Source organism: Globicephala melas, chromosome 11, assembly GCF_963455315.2.
Source record: "Globicephala melas chromosome 11, mGloMel1.2, whole genome shotgun sequence".
Taxonomy (NCBI): domain Eukaryota; kingdom Metazoa; phylum Chordata; class Mammalia; order Artiodactyla; family Delphinidae; genus Globicephala; species Globicephala melas.
Window position 1 is genome coordinate 809,779 of NC_083324.2, and position 7,293 is coordinate 817,071.

Genomic DNA, 7,293 nt, shown 5'->3' on the forward strand with positions numbered 1-7,293 from the left:
ACAACAAATACAACGAGATAAGCCTAACTAAAGTTGTAAAGACCTGTATGCAGAAATTTGTAAAATTTTCCTGCAGGATATAAAAGAAAACCTAATAAATTTTTTTTTTTTTTAGGGCTAAACGTTAATAGAATGTGAAAGTTTGAACTCTTACGCTTTAAACAAACAAAACCTAGAAATTACTGATTGGTTCAAAACGGTTTTATGGAAAATCTAATCTGTTAACAAAAACTTGGCACTGAGTGCGAAGGCTCCACCGTGTGAGCAAAGCGTACAAAGGGTCCTGGGGCCCGGACATTCACAACAGCAGGCGTTTTCTCTTCTTCTTCTTGACCCGGGGTGGGGGTGGGGCGGCGGGGGGACGGGGGGCAGCGGCGAGCAGAGAACCGCCCGGATAGCTTCATCAAACACTGTCTTGAGGCCTCGCTGTGTGAGCACCAAGCGCTCAAGGCATTTGACAGCACCGATCTTCTTGGCCATGGCCAAGCCCTGCGGGTAGGTGATGGGTGTCAGCTTCTTCTCCTTCAGTTTCTCAATCATGTCTTTATCATCCCTCAGATCAAGTTTCGTCCCCACCAGGATGACAGAGTGTTGGGACAGTGGTGTCGCACTTCAGGGTACCACTTTGCATGAAGATTTTCAAATGATGCAGGACTCACAAGAGAAAAGCAAATTAAGAATACATCTGTTTGTGGATAGGATAGGGGACGTAATTGGTCATAATCTTCTGGTCCAGCTGTATCCCACAAGCCCAGATTCACTGGTTTTCCATCCACCATCACATTGGCAGAGTAGTTGTCAAAGACAGCGGGGATATACTCTCCAGGAAAGGCATTGGTCGTATAACTGATCAGGAGGCCGTGTTTATAAACTGGAAAATTTAATATCATAATATAATCTCCCCCAATTTATCTAATGATTTAATACAACTCCAATCAAAGCTCAACAAGACCCTTTAAGAACTTGTCCATTTGCTTCTAAAATTGGAATTCATTAGAATTGTCTTCTAAAGAAGGAAGGTAGTCTTGCTCTGCCAGGTACCAAGACATTATAAAACTTTAGTAAGGGATGCTGTGTGGTATTAGTTCAGGGGTAAAAAAAAAAAAAAATGACCAGTGGAACAAATAGAATGTTCCTAAACATATCTGTGCACATATGGACCTTCTGTTAATGATTCAGGTCACGTGGCAAACCAGCAGGGAAAGAAGTGAGTTTTCAGTGTGTACCAGGAATAATTGGTTATCCATATGGAAAAAATTAAATTATCCACAAAAAATTAAATTATCCTCTCCAGATGGATTAAGAACTTGTGTCAAAGCAAATATCTAAAGCAAAATTTTAAAATCTTTAGAAGAAAATATAGGTGAGGATTTCTGATTTCAAGGTAGGGGAGGATTTCTTAAAGTACAAAAAGCACTAACATGAAAGAAAAAGACTGATGTATTTAAATTCATTATTAAGATTAAGAGCTTCTGTAAGTCAAAAGACAATTTAAATCAGGTAAAAAAAAAGTCACAGTATGAGACTATACTTGCAAAACATGACTGACAAAAAATTGCTGTCAAGATTAAATAAAGAACACCTCAAATCAGTAAGAAGAAAGAAAAAAACCCAGTGGGCAAAAGATACAGCAGCTGTTGCACAAAAGAGAAGGCACCTGCAGACGTACTGAGTGACACTACTGATTCAGACACGCACACAGGCTACAGCAAACGACAAGATTGTTTTATCGGCCAAAAGCAAGAAGTCTGACGATACTAAGTATCAGCTTACACAGGCAGAAGGGCATGTGATGTAGAACGATCACTGTGCTGTCATCTTACAAAGGAGCATTTACGTGCCCTCTGACTCAGCAATTCCGCTCCTGAATGTGTACCCAAGACAGAAACCTGGGCGTGTCTACCAGAGGAAATGCACAGAAATGTTCATACTGGAAAAGGAACTGGAGACAACCCCAACGCCCACCTCCAGGGGACCGGGTGAATGAAAGGAAGCACACTCACATATTGGACGTTACACAGGGATGAAAATTCACATCTGCCATTGAGCGTGAAAGCCGCGTTGGAAGTGGGTCAGTCCTCGACATCCCAGCTGTTGCCGCGTGGGTCAGGGTGACCTGCCCAGCAGAGCCATTCCTGAATTCCTGACCTACTACATTGTGAGCGAAATAAAACAAAACGGAGGCTCTAAGACTCTGAGTTTTGGGGTGTTTCGTTACACAACACTAGAAAACCAGAACTGCGTTTTTTACTCTTTCCATAACCTGTGCAAAAGCATCTGCTTACTTTTCCCCCTACGTTTGAATGCCATTTCTTCCAACAAAGTGGTTTAACACCCCACCCCCCAGAATAGAGCCAGAACTCTGAAAAACTGGGGTCACACAGTTTACGCATAAACAACAAGCAGGAAAGATTAAGTGGGGGACACAGGAAGCCTGAGCAGCACGTAGGGTTCTGGGTAAGACGGAACCACCCCACCCGCTTTGAAATAATAGCAGGTAGTGTCTGTCGGGTGCGCACCGTGTTCTGGGCACAGTGCTGAGCACCTAGAGTCTATGAACTCAGCTGGGAGTCCCACGATGTGACGGCCAGGAAGACTGAGAGCCGTGAGGTTAAGGAACTCATCTGTGGTGCAGCCAGGGTTGGAACCCAAGCAGCCTGGCCCAGAGGCGGTGGCTTTAGCTTCTCTTCCGTGCTGGCATAGACAGCAAGCCAGGAAGCAGGATGTCCGGGTGTGAGAGCAAAGCGGGAAGTGAGAGAGAGTGGGGGCGTCGGGCTCGTGGACCGGCAGCTCTGGCCAGTTTGGGCCCACAGATTGGGAGCTTGGGTCTTTGTGCGCACACCTGGCCTACAGGAGGGGAAGAACTGAAGCTGAGGTGACTCCTACACCCCTGTGGGGGAATGGATGCACTGCACACACCTACTCAGGGAAGGAAGCCTGGCCCTACTGTGATTGGGAGGGGGGGCTGTAATCCTCAAGGAAAAACCAGAGTCCTGGGCTTTCCCTTCCTGAGGACCCAGCAGCTGGCTTTAAACTCTGCCTCCTGGCGTGGGGACCAGAAGCTGAGAAACTGTCACGGAGTCTGTTCCTGGGGTGGTGGCACACCCACCCCACCCCCAAAACCTGGCATACGCGAAAAGAAAGCCACCATGGAATGTCACTTCAACAGTCCAAGCACCATGAAGTTCCACAGTAAACAGAAGCCTTGCTTGGGATCAGCTAAATGTGCTGTCTGTGGACTGGACAGGTCCACAGACACCAAGAGAGACGATTTCACCGCGAGTGAGATTTCGCTGCCAAAAAAAAAGAAAGAAGGAAGGAAGGAAACCAGGAAGATTTGTTCCCTGAAAACTTTAGTTAACTGAAAAATCTGAGAGAAATGATAAAACAATGTTCAAAATGATGAAATAAAATAAGTCTTATAAAAATCAGAAATAAAGAGCAAATAACCCATCACAGGAGATGTAGAAAAGAACAAAATGGAATATTAGGAATCCATTAAATGAAGATGAAAGAGCTGACTGAGTAGAGTAGAAAAACTAGTAAAGCAGAAGACAGATGTAAGGAAAACCAGCGGGACACAGCACAGAACGCAGCACAGCTACGAGACACACGGGTCAGAATCACGTGACCCAGCATACACCAACCAGGGGTTCCAGAGGAGAAGAGAGACAATGAAAGGGGTAAGAGCTTAGAATCTTCCAGTTTTTATCAAATGTATTCTCAGATAGAAGATTCTCAATGAATCTACAAAATGATTTTAAAAACATGTAGGTATGGACATCTCCTAGGGAAACTTGAGAACATCAAAGACAGAAAGCATGTTGTAAAAGGGCCCGAGAGGAACAGAATTTTACCTCCCGAGCACAGTGTTTGGGCTATGAGAAGTTTCAAAACAGCAACAAGAGCAGCCTAAAACAACAGGAAAATATCTGCAAGGCAGTGAGAGAAAACATATAGCTGTCACACTAGAATTTTATATCCAGCTGAACTATTATTCAAGAGTGTGCACGCTATAAAGATGTTTCAGACAGAGCTTACCGTGAACTGCTCTTTACTGAAAATCTCTAAGGAAGGTACTTCAGGAAGAAGGAAACTGAACACTAGACAGAGGAGGAATGGTTGAAGACAGCAAACGGATTGGTGACTCGTGGAAACAGAGTGAAATAAGTATCAATGATAAACACTAATTGTGTTAATAATGATTATTTTGGTGACGACAAAATGGAACTGAAATATAAGACATAATACCATGTAGAATGGAACTGGTAGTGATCAGGGTAGACACATCCAGAGGTCCTTGCAGGGTAGAGAAAGATAGAGATCAAGTAACATTAGACTTTAAGTCACGTGTGTGTGTTAAAAAATGAATCGTATTCAGTTGAACCATATGAAATTGCGGATGTTTGACCAACATGACGGCAACATCCTACGGTTCAACCCAGTACACTGTGTAACTTCCAAGGGAGAGTGGAGAAAACTTATCATACCGATGGAGAGCAGGAGAGAGAGTGGGGGTCCCTACCCCGCCTGAAGGCAGAGGGCCGTCCAGAGTTCTCCTGTGCAGACTTGAATCATCAGGGTGAAGAACGGGTGACCAGTGAGGCGAGGTCCACAGCCCCCAGCCAGGACGCCTTGTAGCATCTGCTGCCAGTCTTCCTGCAAGTGTACTTCCGGGTCCCGACACACGTCCTAATTGTCAGATGACCAAGGTGCATGCCAGGCTCTTTGATGCCTTCTTCGGTGGCGTGAAGGTGTAAACAGGCATGTCCTCAGTGAGAGGACAGACACCTAGATCGTACTGTCTTGGTGTAGACTTATTATTGAAACGATGTCTGCTTCCTATATATAAAATAGAGACCAGGGGTCTTCAAGTTTGAGGACACACATCCCGTTAATAAAGGCTGAATACGTGTCTCCGAATCGATTAGTCACCACTCTAATATGTACGTTATTAAACTAAAGAAACTAAAGGTGCCTCAAGATGAAAGAAAAAGCCTCCTGACGCCTGGACATTGGCAAGTCTTCAGGAATGTAGGTGAAAGCACCCGAAGAGGGAGGAATGGGGAAACTCTGAGCTCTTCCTGGAAACCCTGAATTGGCAAGTTTACCCTGGACAATGTCTAAACAGTGAAGTGACTGAGGAAACAGTTCCATGCTGCTGTAAGGTGGGCCGTGCATGGCAGACATGGGCCTCTGGCCCTGGGGAGGGAGCAAGGCCTGGGGGCTGGGCACAGGGAAAGCTGGGCTGTGAGCTGAGGCTGGACCCAGTGCGCCCAAGAAACCCCCGCGGACAAGAAAGTATCACTGTTTCCAATATCCGAGAAGTTCCTACAGCTTGATAAGAAAAGGATTTAAAACCCAATAGAAAACTGTGGAAAAGATATATATCGGCTATTAACAGAGAAAGAAATAGAAGTGGTAATAAATGCATGAAAAGATACTAAACCTTATTAGTAGTCAAGACAAATCAAATCAGAACAATAATGACAAATTCTTATTCAAGAGATTGGCAAAAATTATGGCGTCCCAACATTTATCGCTGGGAAGGCTGGGCGGGAACCGGCGCCTTCGTATCCCTCTGATGGGAATTGCTACGGATACAACCTAACTGAATGCAATTTCTTAATACCTCTTAAGATAAAATATGGCCCTACTGTTTGACATGGGAATCTCACTTGGAGGATTTATTTCATAAAATTAAAAGAGCCAGTACTGAAGAGCCCACGCACGAGTGTTTTGCAAAGCATTCTGGTGGTGGAAACAGCCCGTCAGCAGAGGGTTGTTCCCTGAGAAGCCTGAAGGGTGCGCCTTGCAGGGGGTCGGCCAGCTCCCAGGGAGGTGACGGCACAAACGCGCGGTTGAGCGCAGGGCTGACGGCAAGCGGCAGCTCCCGCCGCAGGCGAGCTTGGGTGTCTGCGTGGCACCTGCTTCACACGGAGAACGGGTTCCAGCACTGCCCCCGGCACACCTGCCACACCTGCCTGGACCCTGAATCACCCCGGGCGACCCCAGGAGGATCGCATGCCCCATTTTTGTAAAATAAAACCCCAAAGATGCCTTTAAGTACACGTGTGTTCGTACAGGCCTGTAGGCTGTAGGGAAAGCACACAGTGGCAGGGAGTGGGGGAAGCAGACGCTTGTTCTTTGTCTTTCTGTGTGTTTCTTTTTCTGGTTACAGTAAGCTCATCTGACGTTGGTAAGATGAAAACTGTGAAATTTTAATAAAAGATGTACTCCAATAAAAGCCAGAGAGAAGGGTTTATTTAAGGGGATGGTTGGATACACAAGAAAAACATCTTTCATGGGAAAAATTCTCTTCATTTACCTTGGATGTTTTCTCTTACAAATGAATCAAAATCAGGCGGTCAAAGCCTGCTTAATAAAGTACAAAATCCGATTCGTAATAAACCTCTTATCAAACTCAGAAGATGGGAGTGATCTAGGCTTGATCAAACATGTCTGTGAGAAAAGTACAGGAAACACCTGCTTAATGGCCAATGTGTAAAATACCCCTTTGAAGCCAGGAGCACAGAGGCCGCCACCCACTTACTTGCTCCTTACTTAGCGTGGTTTTTTTTTTTTTTTTTTTTTCCGGTACGCGGGCCTCTCACTGTTGCGGCCCCTCCCGTTGCGGAGCACAGGCTCCGGACGCGCAGGCTCAGCGGCCATGGCTCACGGGCCCAGCCGCTCCGCGGCATGTGGGGTCTTCCCGGACCGGGGCACGAACCCGTGCCCCCTGCATCGGCAGGCGGACTCCCAACCACTGCGCCACCAGGGAAGCCCCCTTACGTAGCGTTTTGACCGTGTCCTGCTTTCTCCCTGTTTCTGTGACCCCGTCTGCCTCTTGTTTGATTCATCAAATTTTCTTGGATCCACGTGTTCCTCAGTCTGTTTGGAATTCTTCATTCTCCTCCATCTCCTTTAGAAGTTACCAGTGGGGCCACCTGCTTACAAATGCTCAGGGTTCCTCTGCTCCCTCAGGTTGAGCATCTATAGAATTCCAGGACTAGACCAGAATTTCAGTAATTTGTAGCTCCTTTGAACTCCTACATCCCCCAAATTTCGATGTCAGTGCTTCTGGAATTTTTTTTTTTTTAATTTTATTTGTTGGCTGCGTTGGGTCTTCGTTGCTGTGCGCAGGCTTTCTCTAGTTGTGGCGAGCGGGGGCTACTCTTCGTTGCGGTGCACGGGCTTCTCATTGCGGTGGCTTCTCTTGCTGCGGGGCACGGGCTCTAGGCTCGCAGGCTGCAGTAGTTGTGGAGCGCAGGCTCAGTAGTTGTGGCGCACGAG

The 7,293-nt window shown here is 46.3% G+C and overlaps 1 pseudogene; it reads right to left on the reverse strand.

Moving 5' to 3' along the window:
• Positions 1–298: 298 nt before the first annotated feature.
• Positions 299–890, reverse strand: LOC115848486 (ras-related C3 botulinum toxin substrate 1 pseudogene; annotated as a pseudogene).
• Positions 891–7,293: the final 6,403 nt, after the last annotated feature.